Below are 20,304 nucleotides of genomic sequence, written 5' to 3' on the forward strand. Positions count from 1 at the left end.
GTTTGGCACTGGTATGGCTGCAGGAACTGCCAGAAGCATGCCAAGGGTGACACATGACCACCTACGGGGTTCCGCTCCGGATTTTCTGTTAGGGTTTACTCCCTTAGCCTTGGTCTCTCCCGAGACGCCCACAAGGCAGTGGGGTTATTAGGGCCCCTACACAGGTGTAGGATGGTGCCGGTGGGAGGAGGGGATGCAAGGGGGAGGGGTGGAGGGAGGGGGGTGCGAGGGGGAGCTGGGATGGGGGCTGCAAGGGGGTGGGGGGGTGCAGGGGAAGGGGGGTGCGGGGGGAAGATGGTGCGAGGGGTGGGGGCTGGGACGGGGTTGTGAGGGGGTGAGCTGAGAGGGTGGAGCAGGGAAGGGGACGGGGGAGGGGTGGAAGGGGGGAAAGTCGGGGGGGAAAGCTGGTGCAGGTAATAAGCCATTTCCTTAGTGCCCACCATCGACGTCCGGAAAGCTCATCCACGTCCTTCGGGAGGTGAAGCATCTTTTGGCAGACTTACAGAGGTGATTACATTCACTAAGGGGTTTTTTTTGCAGTGGTTTAAATAAAGGCATGCAGCATTGCCGACAGTGCGCTGCAGATGCTCTCCGAGCCATCTCCCGCGGGCGCTTTGAAGTTGACGCCTGGGGGCCGTTCATGGATTTTTTGGGTGTTCGGGGCACCTTTTCTCAGGCACCTGTACTCCAGGGAGAATGCTGTCACTGAGACTGTCCTCAATGCAGCCCAGCCTCTACCAGTCATGGATGAGCTGGACATACAGCCAACCAAATCGGAACTCAGTGATGCCATTGATTCTCTAGCCAGCGGAAAAGCCCCTGGGAAGGACAGCATTAACCCTGAAATAATCAAGAGTGCCAAGCCTGCTATACTCTCAGCACTACATGAACTGCTATGCCTGTGCTGGGACGAGGGAGCAGTACCTCAGGACATGCGCGATGCCAATATCATCACCCTCTATAAAAACAAAGGTGATCGCGGTGACTGCAACAACTACCGTGGAATCTCCCTGCTCAGCATAGTGGGGAAAGTCTTTGCTCGAGTCGCTCCAAACAGGCTCCAGAAGCTGGCCGAGCGCGTCTACCCTGAGGCACAATGTGGCTTTCGTGCAGAGAGATCGACCATTGACATGCTGTTCTCCCTTCGTCAGATACAGGAGAAATGCCGTGAACAACAGATGCCCCTCTACATTGCTTTCATTGATCTCACCAAAGCCTTTGACCTCGTCAGCAGACGTGGTCTCTTCAGACTACTAGAAAAGATTAGATGCCCACCAAAGCTACTAAGTATCATCACCTCATTCCATGACAATATGAAAGGCACAATTCAACATGGTGGCTCCTCATCAGAGCCCTTTCCTATCCTGAGTGGCGTGAAACAGGGCTGTGTTCTCGCACCCACACTTTTTGGGATTTTCTTCTCCCTGCTGCTTTCACATGTGTTCAAGTCCTCTGAAGAAGGAATTTTCCTCCACACAAGATCAGGGGCAGGTTGTTCAACCTTGCCCGTCTAAGAGCGAAGACCAAAGTACGGAAAGTCCTCATCAGGGAACTCCTCTTTGCTGACGATGCTGCTTTAACATCTCACACTGAAGAGTGCCTGCAGAGTCTCATCGACAGGTTTGCGGCTGCCTGCAATGAATTTGACCTAACCATCAGCCTCAAGAAAACGAACATCATGGGGCAGGACGTCAGAAATGCTCCATCCATCAAGATTGGCGACCATGCTCTGGAAGTGGTTCAAGAGTTCACCTACCTAGGCTACCTAGATGTAGAAATCAACAAGCGCATGGGAAAGGCTTCCACTGCTATGTCCAGACTGGCCAAGAGAGTGTGGGAAAATGGCGCACTGACACGGAACACAAAAGTCCGAGTGTATCAGGCCTGTGTCCTCAGTACCTTGTTCTATGGCAGCGAGGCCTGGACAACGTATGTCAGCCAAGAGCGACGTCTCAATTCATTCCATCTTCGCTGCCTCTGGAGAATCCTTGGCATCAGGTGGCAGGACCGTATCTCCAACACAGAAGTCCTCGAGGCGGCCAACATCCCCAGCTTATACACACTACTGAGTCAGCGGCGCTTGAGATGGCTTGGCCATGTGAGCCGCATGGAAGATGGCAGGATCCCCAAAGACACATTGTACAGCGAGCTCGCCACTGGTATCAGACCCACCGGCTGTCCATGTCTCCGCTTTAAAGACGTCTGCAAACGCGACATGAAATCCTGTGACATTGATCACAAATCGTGGGAGTCAGTTGCCAGCGTTCGCCAGAGCTGGTGGGCAGCCATAAAGAAAGGGCTAAAATGTGGCGAGTCGAAGAGACTTAGTAGTTGGCAGGAAAATAGACAGAGGCGCAAGGGGAGAGCCAACTGTGTAACAGCCCCGACAAACAAATTTTTCTGCAGCACCTGTGGAAGAGCCTGTCACTCTAGAATTGGCCTTTATAGCCACTCCAGGCACTGCTTCACATACCACTGACCACCTCCAGGCGCGTATCCATTGTCTCTCGAGATAAGGAGGCCAAAGAAGAATGAAACACATTTAAAAAATGGTGTTTCATTTCTAAAAGGGCGGAGGTGTTACGAGTATTTCCATTTTTTTGTTAAATTTTGAGAATTTATCTTTTAAAACTGGAAGGGAGTCCATAGATGCTGGAACTTAGGGGTTTTCTTTTTAAAAGGTCACCAGAAGGTTTGGACTGAGTTTGAACTGTAAACAGTTAATGGAAGGCACCTGTTTTCAAATGACCCAGCAGGGATTGTTTTTGACTTGGATAGATGTTTACAAAGAAGTGACAAGCCAAGATTTATGGTTGTCAGGAGGCTTGCTTTCTGAGATGTTTAGTTTCAATTTGAACTATTAAAAAAGCCTGCAACAGAAGAGAATCCCATCTATTCTCTCTCTCTTGAAAAAAAACCCCTGTATTTCTAGTGTTTCAGATTTCTGTTTCCTCCTGTATTTGAAGAGACCCTGGGGCAAATTTTACCGGCCCCCTGACATCGGGGTTCATGGTGGAGGGGTCTCCGGGAGAGGCCCGCCACAGGCCTTGAGGCCAGGAAGGCCATGCCCATATTACCGGTGGCAGTGAGGCCTCTTGGTGGACCCCACCGCTCGGCGACGGGAACAGGATTTAAATATGTTAATTAATGAATTAATGACCTACCTGTTTTAATCAGCCGTCCCACTGCCATATTCCGTCCGGTTGCCAGGACTCCCGTGCCTTCGGATCTCTGATGGGATATCCAATGCGGAACACTGGTGGGGAGAGGCGAGGAGGTAATTTTTCAGGGCAGGACGTGGGGGGTGGGGGGGGGGGGGCGGGGGGTTGGTGGAACATGGTGAAAACTTTCTGTTTGGTCTAGAGGTTGTAGGCAGTGGTAAGGTTCAAAGTTTATAAACTTTCGGGGGGAAGGTTGGGACCGGAAGGTAAGTTTCTTTGGGGGAGCGGAGGGCAAGTAATAATTTGTTTTGACATTGGGAGAGGGTATCTACGGAATGCAGTGTCCCAGGGGCTGGTGCTCGGAGATTGACTGAGTGAAGGTCAAACAAGGCAAAGGAATACACGATTAATGGGAAAATACTGAGAAGTGTAGAGGAAGTGAAGGACCTTGGAGTGAATGTCCACAGATCCCTGAAGGTAGCAGGACAGGTCAATAAGGTGGTTAAGAAGGCATATGGAATCCTTTCCTTTATACGCCGAGGTATAGAATATAAGAGCAGGGAGTTTATGGTGGAACTGTATAACTCATTGGTTAAGCCACAACTTGAGTACTCTGTGTAGTTCTGGTCACGTCATTACTGAAAGGATGTAATTGCACGAGAGAGGGGACAGAGCAGATTTATGAGGATGTTGCCAGGACTGGAAAAATGCAGTTATGAGGAAAGATTGGATAGGCTGGGGTCGTTCACCTTGGAACAGAGAAGGCTGAGGGGAGATCTGATTGAAATGTACAAAATTTTGAGGGGCCTGAATAGAGTGGAGGTGAAGGGTCTATTCACCTTAGCAGAGAGGTCAGTGACAGGGGGGCACAGATTTAAAGTGATTGGTAGAAAAATTAGAGGGGAGATGAGGGAAACCTTTTTCACCTTGAGGGTGGTGATGGTTTGGAAGTCACTGCCTGAAAGGGTAGTTGAGGCAGAGACCCTCAAATCATTCAATAGGAGTCTGGTTATGCACCTCAAGTGCCGTAAACTGCAGGGCTACAGTCCAAATGCTGGGATTAGAATCGATGGATTGGTTTTCGGCCGGCACAGACACGATGGGCCAAGTGGCCTCTTTCTGTGCCTTAAACTATGATTTCTACGATTCTGTGACTTTCACCTTGATTTGGTGATTTTCCAACTTATTTGGTGAATTTCACATAAATTTGACAATTTGCACCCTGATTTGGCGATTTTCACGCTTATTTGGGAATTTCACACTGGTTTGGTGCATTTCACATTAATTTGGCGATTTTCACACTAATTTGATGAATGTCACAGTAATTTCACACAGATTTGATTAATTTCACACTGATTTGGACACTTTCACACTGAGTTAGCGATTTTTACACCAGTGAATTTCACGCTGATTTGGTGATTTTAACATTGATCTGATGTATCTCACGCTGATTTGGTGATTTTAACACTGATCTGGTATATTTCACGCTGATTTGGTGATTTTAACATTGATCTAATGTATCTCACGCTGATTTGGTGATTTTAACACTGATCTGGTACATTTCACGCTGATTTGGTGATTTTAACATTGATCTGATGTATCTCACGCTGATTTGGTGATTTTAACACTGATCTGGTATATCTCACGCTGATTTGGTGATGTTAACACTGATCTGGTATATTTCACGCTGATTTGGTGATTTTAACACTGATTTGCACACACACCGCCTCCGCTGGCTGGTCCCGAGCCTGCGCTCTGTGCTATCTTTCGTCGCTCAGCCCCCGCCTTCTAGCGCTACGTGGCCGGAGAGAAGCGGGAGCTGCGGGTTACAGTGTGGACTGGAACAGCATTCGGTGCTGTGTCCACGGTCTATTGTGGAAGAGGGAGTGGAGGGTTCGCCGAGCCAGCTCTGCAGTCACTGTGAGTACAACTTGCAATTAGTGAGATGGTCCCTGTGCAATTTCTGCTGAGTGAACTCATAATTAAGCGCAGTTAACCCGAGCCAGCACAGCTTGCCTGAAACTGGGGAAGAGGCAATTTGCCAGCTCCTAAACTCATCCTGTGTGAATGGGCAACAATCTCTACAGTTCGGGCGAAATCCCCATTCACCCCTTACCACAAAACTCTTGGGTAAGAAATACCTTGCGTTTCTATAGCGACTTTCACCACCTCACGATGTCCCAAAGTGCTTCAAAGACATTTAAAAACTTTTGAAGTGTAGTCACTGTCCAGTTGTAGGGAGGATGGCAGTTCAGTTGTGCACAGCAAGCTCCCACAAACAGCAACGTGATAATAACCAGATATACAAGTTTAGGTGTTAGCAAGATAAATATTGGCCAGGACTCCCTTGTTCTTCCGATAGTGCCATGGGATCTTTTACATTCACCTGAGACAGCAGGTCTCTGTTTAAAGACAGCACCTCTGACAGTGCAGCATTCTGCACATAGGCTGTCAGCCTAGATGTTGCACTTATGTCTGGGGAGTGGAGCTTGAACCCATGATGTTCTGACTCAGCTAAGAGTGACACCACCGTGTCATGACGAATACCTTAAAACATCCAGATCTGCTGGGTTTAAGTTTCCCCTTTTTGTATCTTGGGATTAGGCTGTCTGCTTTGCAGCCCCCAGTCTGCCTGCTGGGAGGAATTGTCTGGAAATTAAGGGCAGGCAGGCAGTTATGAGGCTGATACCCACCAGGTGCTTTCCTGGCAGGTGAGGTGTAGGGTTGCCAGCCCTCCTGGAGTCTCCCAGAATTCATGTCTAACCTCCAATGACAGTGGTGCAACTGGGTGATGGACAGAACGGTTTCTTGAGCACAGAGCATTGTGGGTATTGTACTTGCCGTTATTGATTTCCTTGAAGATTGACATGTAAGGCAACCACACTTGAGAACAGGCCCTGAACATCCATTGCAGTGTCAACATGAGCCCAAAACTCTTTGCATCCCTGTCATGGTGGCAGCACTTGTGTTAAGGTGAACTGTAAATTGCCAGACTCAAGTTGCTTTGAGAACTGGAATCGGAGTTAGAGCTAGAATGATTGGTGATCTGGACAAGAACAAGCCAAGCTGGTGGCAGGGACACCGACTGGTTCACTAATGCTCTTCAGGGAAGGAAATCTGTCATCCTTACCCAGTCTGCTCTATACGTGAATCAAGTCCCAAACTCAAGTTCCCTTTGAAGCGGCCTGTCGGTTGTATCAGTTAGGATGGGCAATGAATAGCAGTGATGCTCACATCCTGAGAATGAATAATTAAAAGAAGATCGTGTCCAGGTTGGCAATTGGACAAGAAAGCTGGAAAGTGCTAGGAGCATTGGGCAGTGGAGGGTGAGTGAAAGAGTTGGGGTGAAGGACCGAGTTGTTTAGAAGGGGGAGGGACAACCCAAGATTGACAACCCAAGATTGACAGCCCGAGAGACATTGATGAAGGTAAGGGATGAGATGGGTTCCGCACAATGGGGAAAGAGGGCTCATAACTGGCAGAACGAGGGGATTTGGACCAATCAGTAGAATATTAGAAGTTTGGGTGAGTCATTATTACACAGCAATATATAGCATGTAGAACACTGAAACAGGCCATTGGGCCAACAGGACCATGCTAGTGTTTATGCTCCACCTGGGCTTCCTCCCACCACTCTTTGTCTAATCCCATTGACACACCCTTCTATTCCTTTCTCCCTCATGTATTTATCCAGCTTCCCCTTAAATGCATCTCTGCTATTTGCCTCAACTACTCCCTGTGATAGCAAGTTCCACATTCTCCCCACACTCTGAGTAAAGAATATGAAAAGATTGAACTGATAACAGACCCCAGTTGTTTGTGCAAACAGGATGTGCAGGCAGGAAGATCCTCCAGAGGGGTCAGTCAGAGCAATGGCTAGAATCGGTTCAAAGGAGTCAAGGGGCAGTGAAAAGACATTTAACTTCAACCCAATTCATGATTTATCAGAGGATGATCTGGTGGGCCCTTTTAAAATGTTATTGAGGAAAACTTGACTCTGGGCTGAGTATGGTGGCCTCGTGGTGACAATACTGGACGGGCAACATAGACAAGTGGTGAGTTTAGATCTCACCAGGGCACATTGTGAAAATGAATCGAATAAATTTGGTAATCTGTAGGCTGATACTAGGAAATAACTGTGAAAACTGCCAGATTATTATAAAATCACTACTGGTTCATTCATGTCCTTCAAAACTGCCACTTCTATCCAGTCTGGCCTAGGTGTGACTCCAGTCCCACACAATGGGTAGGATTTTATGCTCTCCCTGTGGTGCATTTGGAGGGCGGGGAGAGGATTTAATCCCGCCACCTTCCTGCCTCCACCCCAAATAAGTCCATGGCGGGAAGGCCCAAGGATGGCCTTCCTGCCCCGCCACCAATTGAGGCCCGTCAGTGGGGAGGGGGGAGGGGGAGGGGTCACTTGTTCAAAGGCACTTAGGGCCTGATTGAGGACGCAGCATTGGGAAGGGAGGGCCCCCTGAGAGCAACTACCCTGCCCTTGCTGCCGATCCCACCTACAACCCCTCTTCCACAACCCCCCACCCTGTGAGCTCCCTCCGCCATGACTCAACTGTGGCCTGGGTCCCTCGACGATTCTAGGCCTGTGGTGGGTACTTTACCAGCAGCAACCATCGCCTCCGCGGTGGCACTGCTGCTCAGATTGACCAGCAGCTCCCAGCAGGCGGCACTTGCATCTCCAGGGTCCTTAATCCTGGGGAATGTCCGCCGCTGTCCATTTAAGTACCTAATTGGCAGGTAATGCGACGGGCCTTCCCCCGAGGAGGTGATGCGGGGCTCTCACTGGCACTTCAGCCAATGGTCGAGACCCCCGTCACCCAGATAAAACTGCACGTTCCCCCCACTCCCCCACCCCCCCCCCTCCCCCATCACCATCTTTTACTCTGAATTCCTTTAGGGATGGGCCATTTAGTCCAAAATTAAATGAAGCTTAATGTGAGTCAGAAATCCCAACTTTATTGCCACCAATTGATTCGCAGAAATAGTGAATGATGAAAATTCAACCCAGAAGATTGACAAGGCTACGCTCAGATAGTAAATAATTTCTGTCAGTAATTCCACAGCCTATATGAAAGGGGAATAAAAGTTGAGTTTACTATAATGACCCTTCTGAAATTAGTTTTGTCAAGGGACCCAATGATTTCATTCAACCAGAGAAGATTACAGCACAGGAGGAGACCATTAATCCAACATGTCAATGACAGCTTTTCCAACTTGCCCACTCTCTCCCCATATCAGTCCCAAACTAATCCCACTGCCCCACTCTCTCCCCATATCAGTCCCAAATTAATCCCACTGCCCCACTCTCTCCCCATATCAGTCCCAAACTAATCCCACTGCCCCACTCTCTCCCCATAGCCCTGTATCAATCCCAAACTAATCTCACTGCCCCACTCTCTCTCCATTGCCCTGTATCAATCCCAAACTAATCTCACTGCCCTGCTCTCTCCCCATTGCCCCTGTATCAATCCCAAACTAATCCCACTGCCCCACTCTCTCTCCATTGCCCTGTATCAATCCCAAACTAATCCCACTGCCCCACTCTCTCTCCATTGCCCTGTATCAATCCCAAACTAATCTCACTGCCCTGCTCTCTCCCCATTGCCCTTTATCAATCCCAACCTAATCCCATTGCGCCACTCTCCCCATATCGATCCCAAACTAATCCCACTGCCCTACTCTCTCTCCATTGCCCTGTATCAATCCCAAACTAATCCCACTGCCCTACTCTCTCTCCATAGCCCTGTATCAATCCCAAATTAATCCCACTGCCCCACTCTCTCCCCATATCAGTCCCAAACTAATCCCACTGCCCCACTCTCTCCCCATATCAGTCCCAAACTCATCCCACTGCCCTACTCTCTCCCCATAGCCCTGTATCAATGCAAAACTAATCTCTCTGCCCCACTCTCTCCCCATTGCCCCTGTATCAATCCCAAAGTAATCTTACTGCCCCACTCTCTCCCCATTGCCCTGTATCAATCCCAAACTAATCCCACTGCCCCACTCCCTCCCCATTGCCCTGTATTAATCCCAAACTAATCCCACTGCCCCATTCTCTCCCCATTGCCCTGTATTAATCTCAAACTAATCTCACTGTCCCACTCTCTCCTCATTGCCCTGTATCAGTCCAAAATTAAACTCAATGCTCCACTCTCTCCCCAAAGCCCTGTATCAATCCCAAACTAATCTCACTGCCCCACTCTCTCCCCATAGCCCTGTATTAATCCCAAACTAATCCCACTGCCCCGCTCTCTCCCCACTGCCCCTGTATCTTCCTCTGCTTCAAATATTTGTCTATTTTCCATTAAAAGTTGCAATGTTCTCTGCCCCAGCCACTCCCTTTGGTCAAGTCTTCCGTGCTTCAAAAACCTTCTGTGTGAAGAAATTTCTCCTCGCACCCTTAGCCTACTGTTCTCCAGTGAAAATAGTCCCAACGCCTCAAATCTCTCCTCATAACTGTAGTTTCCCATCCTGGCATTTTCCTTGTAAATCTACACTGCATTGCTCTATTTAAAGTCATTTCATATGAGGAGCCCAAAACGGCATGCAACATTCAAACTATGCTCTCATAAATACTGTGTAGAAATTCATTAACACTTTTTATTGTGTTGCTCCTATTTATAAAAACAAAACATCCTGTTGCCATTTTTTATGCCCTTCTCAACTTGCACTCACTTGCTAGAGGGATCTGTTTGAGCCACTGGGTGTATCTTTTGTGTATTGCCATGGTTGCTCTTTGCTATTTCAGTCCTGCTGAGTAAGATTGCCAATTCCGTGCTGGACTGGGACAGGTTTGGTTCTATGGTTACCCCAGCCTGATTTCACCCATCCAGCCAAGTGACAGAGGCAGGCGACTCCTCATTAGTGTGAGCTGGCACAAATCCAGGGGCTAAAGCTGATAGTTCACTGTGTCACCCTTTATTGATAAGAGAATGCACATTTACAGATAAAGCACTGAAATATGCTGGGCAATAGAATATCCAACCAGAGAAATGGCCAAGAATCCATCAAACCATACTCAGGGCTGTTTTGGGTTGTTGTTCTTTTTGTCTGAATATCTGTGACCACCAACTTGGTAATTCTCCTTCAAAATTGATAAACATGCGTGTTTAAACAAGCATTGTAGAAATATCTTGACTGAATGGAATGGAGTTATGCGTTTTGTGATTTACTGCTGGCAAAGGTTTACATCGAACTTTACAAACACAGATAAACGGCCCTGTGATAACATAACACAATATGGTTTAGATCAAAGGGATTTTGGCCATCTATTGAGAAGGCGCTGAGAGCAACTTTTACTCAGTTGTACAAAAAATCTCAGAGGGCTGTAGACTTGGAGAGAGGTCACCGATCGGTGATTTTTATAAAGCCGGTATTTGATTCCTGAAGTTTTCTGCATCCTAATTACATGATGTTTACATATCTTTTGTACACGGTGTGTGAATAGACTTGACTTTGCAGCTTGGTTCACATCTTGTGAAAGAATGTAGCTGCTCCACATCTTAAAATCCACAGTAATCAGCTGACACATTAGAAAGAACTGCCTGCTCTTTCAAACATACAGGAGGTCCTCCAATGAGGTTCTAGTTGGGTGGTACCTTGCTATGCCATGTGATCTTTATCTTTTCCTGTTTAAATGTCTAAGTGCAGGATTGTTTACACTGAGCAGTATTTGGAATAAAACATTAAACAGACCCTGTGTTTTGTGGTCCCCTATGCAATGATGCGCTCAAGTTTAAACAGAAAAGATATGTCAACATTCATGGATCGTTTCATGTACATCCTCCTGTGGAGCCTCAGGTCAGTATTTATCCTGCAAAGCAGCTCATCCTGTGAGTAACATTTCCTTCCATGTTTCAGTCAGATTCATTTTGCACAGACCTTTGTCAACTCTGCAGTAATGGAGGTTTCTTTTAATGCAAAGCTATCTGCAGACTTGATGCCAATGCTCAGAGATGGCAATGGGTTGAATGGTGGGAGGGAAGGAATGACTGCTTTAGATTTTTCTTATTCTTTCGTGGGATGTGGGCATCACTGGCTATGCCAGCATTTATTGCCCTTGAGAAGGTGATGGTGAGCTGCCTTCTTGAACCGCTGCAGTCCTTGGGGTGTATTTACACCCACAGTGCTGTTAGGAAGGGAGTTCCAGGATTTTGACCCAGTGACAGTGAAGGAACGGCGATAGAGTTCCAAATCAGGATGGTGTGTGACTTGGAGGGAAACTTGCAGGTGATGGTGTTCCCATGCATCTGCTGCCCTTGTCCTTCTAGTTGGTAGAAGTCGTGGTTTGGAAGGTGCTGTCTAAGGAGACTTAGTGAGTTGCTGCGGTGCAACTTGTAGATGATACACACTGCTGCCACTGTGCGTCGGTGGTGAAGGGAGTGAATGTTGAAGGTGGTGGATGGGGTGGCAATCGTGCAGGCTGCTTTGTCCTGCGTGGTGTCGAGCTTCTTGAGTGTTGTTGGAGCTGCACCCATCCAGGCGAGTGGAGAGTATTCCATCACACTCCCGTCTTGTGCCTTGTAGATGGTGGACAAGCTTTGGGGAGTCAGGAGGGTTATTTGTGCAGAATTCCCAGCCTTTGACCTGCTTTTGTAGCCAGAGGATTTATGTGGCTGCTCCAGTTCAGTTTCTGGTCAATGGTAACCCCCAGGATGTTGATAGTGGGGAATTCAGCATTGGTAATGCTGCTGAATGTCAAGGGGAGATGGTTAGATTCTCTCTTACTGGAGATCATCATTGCCTGGCACTTCTGTGGCACGAATGTTACTTGCCACTTATCCGCCCAAGCATCAATGAACATCCCCACTTCCGAACTTATGCTGGAGGTATGATCATTAGTGAAGCAGCTGAAGATGGTTGGGTCTAGGACACTACCCTGAGGAACTCCTGCAGTGATGTCCTGGGACTGAGATGATTGGCCTCCAACAACCACAACCATTTTCCTTTGCGCCAGGTATGACTCCAACCAGCAGAGAGTTTTTTCCCCTGATTCCCATTGACTCCAGTTTTGCTCGGGCTCCTTGATGCCATACTCGGTCAAATGCTGCCTTGATGTCAAAGGTAGTCACTCTCACCTCACCTCTTGAGTTCAGCTCTTTTGTCCATGTTTGAACCAAGGTTGCAATGAGGTCAGGAGCTGACTGGCCCTGGCGGAACCCAAACTGAGCGTCACTGAGCAGGTTATTGCTGTGTAAGTGCCGCTTGATGACACTGTCGACGACACCTTCCATCACTTTACAGATGATCGGGAGTAGACTGATGGGGTGGTAATTGGCAGGGTTGGATTAGTCCTGCTTTTTGTGTACAGGAAATACTTGGGCAGTTGTGAAGCACAAGTCTTCAGTTCTATAGCCAGGATGTTGTCAGGGCCCATAGCCTTTGCAGTATCCAGTGCCTTCAGTCGTTTCTTGATATCACGCAGAGTGAATCGCATTGGTTGAAGACTGGCATATGTGATGCTGGGGACTTCAGGAGGAGGCCGAGATGGATCATCAACTCGGCACCTCTGACTGAAGATGGTTGAAAATACTTCAGCCTTATCATTCGCACTGATGTGCTCGGCTCCCCCATCATTGAGGATGGATATATTTGTGGAGCCACCTCCTCCTGTTTGTTGTTTAATTGTCCACCATCATTCACGACTGGATGTGGCAGGACTGCAGAGCTTAGATCTGATCCGTTGGTTATGGGATTGCTTAGCCCTGTCTGTCACATGCAGCTTACGCTGTTTGACACGCAAGTAGTCCTGGGTTGTAGCTTTACCAGGTTGACACCTCATTTTTTAGGTATACCTGGTGCTGCTCCTGGCATGCCCTCCTGCACTCCTCATTGAACCAGGGTTGGTCCACCGGCTTGATGGTAATGGTAGAGTGGGGGATAATGCTGGGCCATTAGGTTACAGATTGTGTTTGAATACAATTCTGTTGCTGCCCCGCAGTGTCTCATGGATGCCCAGTTTTGAGCTGCCAGATCTGTTCTGAATCTATCCCATTTCGCACGGTCGTGGTGCCACACAACATGATGGAGAGTATCCTCAGTATGCAGAGCGGACTTCGTTTTCACAAGGATTGTGCGATGATCACTCCTACCAATTCTGTCATGGACAGATGCGTCTGTGACAAGTAGCTTGATCAGGACAAGGTCTGGTAGGTTTTTTTCCCTCACCACTTGTTGCTGGTCCATTCTGGCAGTTATTTTCTTGCCCATCTTTGACCATAAGGCTTCATGGGGTCTAGAGTCCGTGCTGAGGACTCCCAGGGCAACTCCCTTTCGATTATATACCTCTGTGCCGCTACCTCCCGTGTTTCTGTCCTGCTCGTGAGACAAAAGATACCCAGGAATGGTGATGGTGTCTGGGACATTGTCTGTAAGGTACGATTCTGTAAGTATTCTGTTCAGCTGTTGCTTGACCAGTCTGTGGGACAACTCTCTGACTTTTGGCACTACCCCCCACATGTTCATGAGGAGGACTTTGCAGGGTCAACAGGGCTGGGTTTGCTGTTATCATTTCCAGTGCCTAAGTCGATACCCGGTGTTCCATCCAGTTTTATTCCTTTTCAACTTTTGTGTAGTGGTTTTCTACAACTGAATAGATTGCTAGGCCATTTCAGAAGGCAGTTAAGAGTCAACCACATTGCTGTGGGTCTGGAGTCACATGTAGGCCAGACCAGGTAAGGACAGCAGATTTCCTCTCTTAAGGACATTAGTGAACCAGATGGGTTTTTACAACAATCAATGGTCGTTTCATGGTCAGCATTGCTGACAAGCTTTCAATTTCATATTTTTCATGAATTAATTGAATTTAAATTCCACCAGCTGTCATCTTGGGATTTGAACCCCTGTCCCCAGAGTATTAGCCTGTTCTTCTGGATTACTAGTCCAGTGACATTACCACTACACTACTGTCTCCTCAACTTTTGCTGAGGTTGGGTTTAAACTGGATGATTTTATATCTGACCGAGACATTACTCATTCCGCGTGGGAGATAGAACAGTTGGGACTTGAGCACTAACCTAGCATGCACCTGGGAGCAGGGTTTCTGGGGTGGGTTTTTGGGGAACAGTGCCTGGGGGTGGGATGGGGTAAAGGGGGTTTGTGGGGCGGGGGGGGGGCTTTACTTTCAAACTAACTGTTAGATCTGAGTGGGAATGGAATGTTTGACACTAACACTGGATGCCGAGAATGGAAAGTGTTTGATTCCTCAGCACTAACACGCTACATTTAAATAGAAGAAGAATATGCAGACTTCATACTATAAATGCTTTGCCAGCACTGTTAGCCAATGAGTATGAAATGTTGGAGAGAGGAGTGTGTGCAAAATGCTGGTCATATCGTCATTACTTTCTCATATGTATATAAATGGTCAGCCATGGCTCAGTGACAACATGCTCATCTTTGAGTCAGAGGCTGTGAACTTGAGTCTCACTCCAGAGACTTGAGCACATAATATAGGCTGACACTTCAATACGTACTGAGGGAGTGCTGCACTGTTGGAAGTGCCATCTTTCAGATGAGACATTAAACCTAGGCCCTGTCTGCTCTCTCAGGTGGAAGTAAAAGATCCTGTGGCACTGTTTGAAGAGGAGCAGGGGAGTTCTCCCCATTGTCCTGGCCAATGTTTTCCCTTTCACCAATATCACTAAAACAGATGATCTGGACATTTATCTCATTGGTGTTTTTGGGAGTTTGCTGTGTGCACTTTTGCTGCTGGGTATCTTGCCTTACAAAAAGTACTTTATTGGCTATAAAGTGCTTTGGGTCCTGAGGTTGTGAAAGGTGCTATATAAATGCAAGTCTTTGCTTTTTTTAATGAACTCCAAGAAGACTTGGATTAAAGATAGTGTGATTGTTGAGTGTGATATGTTACTACACCAGCAGGACATAATATTGCACCACATATACTTCATTCTCATAGGAGATTAAACTATTTATATTCCAATCAGTGGAAGATAAAATAGACTTGCATGATTATAAACATTTACATTTGTTCCAGAATACTGATAACCCAGTTCAGACAAATCAAGGTGGCAGTATGTTTGTGTTCGGGTCTGAAATAGGCCAGTAGCTGGAGGCCTGAGGTTCACCCGAAATTAGGTTATCAACAGAGGAAGTGGGTGTGCAACAATTTTCAGTATTGCTGTGAGGTTATTTCAAATTCATCTAAGTATTTATTTTAAAGAAACTTACTGGATATGCCACAAATCTTCTTTCTTTGGCCTCCTTGTCTCGGGAGACAATGGGTAAGTGCCTAGAGGTGGTCAGTGATTTGTGAAGCAGCTCCGGGAGTGGCTATAAAGGCCAATTCTGGAGTGACAGACTCTTCCACAGGCACTGCAGATAAAATTGGTTGTCGGGGCTGTTACACAGTTGGCTCTGTCCTTGTACTTCTGTCTTTTTTCCTGCCAACTACAAACTTTCTTTGCTCGCCACTCTTTAGCCCCGCCTTTATGGCTGCCCGCCAGCTCTGGCGATCACTGGCAACTGACTCCCACGACGTGTGGTCAATGTCACAGGACTCCATGTCGCATTTGCAGACGTCTTTATAGTGGAGACATGGACGGCCGGTGGGTCTGATACCAGTGGCGAGCTCGCTGTACAATGTGTCTTTGGGGATCCTGCCATCTTCCATGCGGCTCACATGGCCAAGCCATCTCAAGCGCCGCTGACTCAGTAGGGTGTATAAGCTGGGGATGTTGGCCGCCTCAAGGTCTTCTGTGTTGGAGATACGGTCCTGCCACCTGATGCCAAGTATTCTCTGGAGGCATCGAAGATGGAATGAGTTGAGACATCGCTCTTGGCCAGGCCTCGCTGCCATAGAGCAAGGTACTGAGGACACAGGCCTGATACACTTGGACTTTTGTGTTCCGTGTCAGTGCGCCATTTTCCCACACTCTCTTGGCCAGTCTGGACATAGCAGTGGACGCCTTTCCCATGTGCTTGTTGATTTCTGCATCAAGAGACAGGTTACTGGTGATAGTTGAGCCCAGGTCGGTGAACTCTTGAACCACTATATTGAGCGTGGTCACCTATATTGATGGATGGAGCATTTCTGACGTCCTGTCCCATGATGTTCGTTTTCTTGAGGCTGATGGTTAGGCCAAATTCGTTGCAGGCAGCCACAATCCTGTCGATGAGACTCTGCAGGCACTCTTCAGTGTGAGATGTTAATGCAGCATCGTCAGCAAAGAGGAGTTCCCTGATGAGGACCTTCCGTACTTTGGTCTTCGCTCTTAGACGGACAAGGTTGAACAACCTGCCATCTAATCTTGTGTGGAGGAAAATTCCTTCTTCTGAAGACTTGAACGCATGTGAGAGCAGCAGTGAGAAGAAGATCCCAAACAGTGTAGGTGCGGGAACACAGCCCCGTTTCACGCCACTCAGGATAGGAAAGGGGTCTGATGAGGTGCCGCTATGCTGAATTGTGCCTTTCATATTGTCATGGAATGAGGTGATGATACTTAGTAGCTTTGTTGGACATCCGATCTTTTCTAATAGTCTGAAGAGACCACGTCTGCTGACGAGGTCAAAGGCTTTGGTGAGATCAATGAAAGCAACGTAGAGGGGCATCTGTTGTTCGTGGCATTGCTTCTGTATCTGACGAAGGGAGAACAGCATGTCAATGGTGGATCTCTCTGCTCGAAAGCCACACTGTGCCTCAGGGTAGACATGCTCAGCCAGCTTCTGGAGTCTGTTTAAAACGACTCGAGTGAAGACTTTCCCCACTATGCTGAGCAGGGAGATTCCACAGTAGTTGTTGCAGTCAACGCAGTCACCCATGTTCTTTTTAGAGGGTGATGATATTGGCATCACACATGTCCTGTGGTACTGCTCCCTGATCCCAGCACAGGCAAAGCAGTTCATGTAGTGCTGAGAGTATAGCAGGCTTGGCACTCTTGATTATTTCAGGGGTAATGCTGTCCTTCCCAGGGGCTTTTTCACTGGCTCGAGAATCAAAGGCATCACTGAGTTCCGATTTTGTTGGCTGTTCATCCAGCTCATCCATGACTGGTAGAGGCTGGGCTGCATTGAGGGCGGTCTCAGTGACAACATTCTCTCTGGAGTACAGTACCAGGTAGTGCTCAACCCAGCGGTCCATTTGTTTGCGTTGGTCAGTGATTATGCCCCCTGATTTAGATTTGAGGGGGGCGATCTTCTTGATGGTTGGCCCAAAAGCTCTCTTAATGCCATCATACATTCCTCTGATGTTTCCGATGTCTGAGGCCAGCTGAATATGACTGCATAGGTGTTGCCAGTAGTCATTTGCGCAGCGCCTGGCTGTTCTTTGTGCAGTGCTTCTGGCTGCTTTAAGTGCTGCGGATGTTAAATCGCTAGGTGCTTTCTTGTAGTTCAACAGTGCAATGTGCTTAGCAGCTATGACAGGTTCCAGCTCTTCAATGTGAGATTGAAACCAGTCTGCATTCTGCCCACGTTTGCCAGAGGTGGTCATTGCTGAGTCATAGATGGCGTCTCTGATGTGGGCCCACTTTGTCTCTGCATCCCCTGTAGGTGTGTTTTGAAGGGCTTTTTCAAGTGAATTTAGAAACTTATGTAACAGCTGTGGATAAGAAATTCTGTTAGTGTTGATGCGCGGGCGGCCCTTCTGCTTGGAATGATGTAGCTTCTTTGGTTTGAGTCTAACCTTGCTGCACACCAGGGAGTGGTCGGTGTCGCAGTCTGCACTGTGAAAGCTGTGTGTGATTTGGACACTGTTTGTTTGTTTATAGAGGCTCGCTTTGTGACGATGAGGTCCAGCTGGTGCCAATGACATGATCTTGGGTGCCTTCAAGAAACCTGATGACAGGGTTTAGTGTGAAAGAACGAGTTGGTTATGCAGAGGTTATGATAGGTACCCAACTCAAGCAGTCTCTGTCCATTCTCATTCATTGGGGCGGTGCAGTGGTTAGCACCGCAGCCTCACAGCTCCAGGGACCCGGGTTCGATTCTGGGTACTGCCTGTGCGGAGTTTGCAAGTTCTCCCTGTGACCGCGTGGGTTTTCGCCGGGTGCTCCGGTATCCTCCCACTGCCAAAGACTTGCAGGTGATGGGTAAATTGGCCATTGTAAATTGCCCCTAGTGTAGATAGGCGGTAGGGAATATGGGATTACTGTAGGGTTAGTATAAATGGGTGGTTGTTGGTCGGCACAGACTCGGTGGGCTGAAGGGCCTGTTTCAGTGCTGTATCTCTAAAATAAAATAAAAAAATAAAAGAAAATCCTTCCAATGCCATAGCGCCCAAGGCAGGAGGGCCATGAGTCATGGTCGGCCCCAACCCTGGCATTAAAGTCCCCCAGCAGGAACAAATGTTCGGTATTGGGGATGCTACTAATGATATTATGGAGTTCCTCGTAGAACTGGTCTTTAACTTCAGGTGGGGAGCAGAGTGTTGGAGCATAGATGCTGAGTAGGTGTACTGGACCAGAGGCGGTGAGCAGTCAGATGGACACTATGTGTTCCAAGCCATTTGAAGGTGGCTCTAACATGCTGAGCAAAGAGTTTCTGATGGCGAAGCCCACTACATGATGTCTTGGTTCTTCAGAATCCCTACCCTGCCAGAAGGTGGTGTAGTCTTGTTCTCTTAGAGATCCGGATGCAGGGAGGCGTGTCTCCTGAAGTGCTGCAATGTCCACATTGAGTCTACTGAGCTCGTTGTTAATGATGGCGGTCTTCCGAGAGTCGTTGGTTTGCGTAAGGTCTTCCGACAGGCCAGGACACATTGTTCTGATGTTCCAGCTTGCAAAACAAAGGGCTGGTACCTTCTTTCCTTTTTTGTTGTGCTGTTTGTTGCGGTGTTACAGTCCACTTGTCGGGCAATGACCCTGAGCTCCAAGCACCCATTGAAGCAGGTGGACTGTGACGGGACAGAACCTTTCTGTCCTGGGGCTGCCTGGTTTGAGGCGGGTGGTTGCTGTCCAGTGAGATGCGATGACCTCTCCCACCGACAAAGGCAACCCATGGCGCCCAATCTCTACGCTAATTGAGCTGGACTTATAACCTGTAACTGCTGCCTTCCGTGTTGTTTCGGTCGCTGTGAGGCGACTATGGAGTGACCTCTCCATGGCGCATGCCTGGGTGGAATATATGGAGGTTGTGAGTTGTCCAAGCGTCTGAACCCCCCTCTCGGCCTTCCTGATGGGTCCAAAGGAGTGCAGAGCATGACGTTTGGCACCAGTATGGCTGCAGGAACTGCCGGAAACATGCCAAAGGTGACACATGACCGCCTTAGGGGTCCTGCTCCAGATTTTCTGTTAAGGTTTACTCCCTTAGCCTTGGTCTGTCCCGAGATGCCCACAAAGCAGTGGGGTTGTTAGGGCCCATCCCTGAGCAGGGGCCACATATAGACCTGGTTATACTAGAAACTGCAGGCCCGGTCCTGACTGCGTTCAGGACAAACCAATTTCAGAAAGGGGGCCTCAAACAGGCATGAGCTCTGGTTGCCTACACTGGGTCCTTTACCAATATGGCGGGCGGTGCACACCTGGCACAGAATGTGCGCACGCACACTGTCCGCCATATTGGACGATTAGGCGCCTGCTTGGCACCTGAAAAACAGGCACGGCATAAACAAATTTCTAGGCCATCGTCTCCAAACTAGGCCATAATGCTTTACACAGATCCTTTAATGAAGCCAGCTTCTGTCCTTAAATTGCACTAAACTTTACAGGCCAAAGCAAGACATGATGTTTTGTAGAATCCTAGTAGCTGAATCTAAACCGCATGTTTGTCTCCATCACGCAGATTAAATTTGTAATATGCAGATATTAATACTTCTTTACTGCTGAGCGATTTTACTAATTTCCTGCTAAATGTTCTTATCCTGCAGATTCACGCCTACTGCATGCCTGGGGTTTCTTCAAATAGGAACAAGATGAGGCCATTCAGCCCCTTGAGCTCTGCCATTCTATAACATCATTGCTGATCTGTTTGTGGACTCAACTCCACTTTCCTGCCTACCCTTTGACTCTCCTGTTTGCCAAGAATCTGTCTACCTCTGCCTTAAGACCATTCAATGACCCTGCTTCACTGATCTGCGGGGAAGTGCGTTCCACAGACTCACAACTCTGAGAAAAAATTTCTCCTCATCTGTCTTAAATGGGAGACCCCTTATCTTTAACTGTGCCTC

General features: G+C 48.0%; 1 protein-coding gene across 2 annotated transcripts in view; it reads left to right on the plus strand.

Annotated features, from left to right (window-relative positions):
* The first annotated feature begins 4,970 nt into the window (after positions 1–4,970).
* Positions 4,971–20,304, plus strand: part of LOC137374301 (pleckstrin homology-like domain family B member 1) — a 505,821-nt gene continuing 490,487 nt past the window's right edge. For both annotated transcript variants that reach the window (XM_068040126.1, XM_068040127.1), the window contains exon 1: positions 4,971–5,081. The gene's annotated coding sequence lies outside the window, so the exon portion shown is untranslated. The remainder of the gene's footprint in view (positions 5,082–20,304) is intronic.

Source organism: Heterodontus francisci, chromosome 10, assembly GCF_036365525.1.
Source record: "Heterodontus francisci isolate sHetFra1 chromosome 10, sHetFra1.hap1, whole genome shotgun sequence".
NCBI lineage: Eukaryota > Metazoa > Chordata > Chondrichthyes > Heterodontiformes > Heterodontidae > Heterodontus > Heterodontus francisci.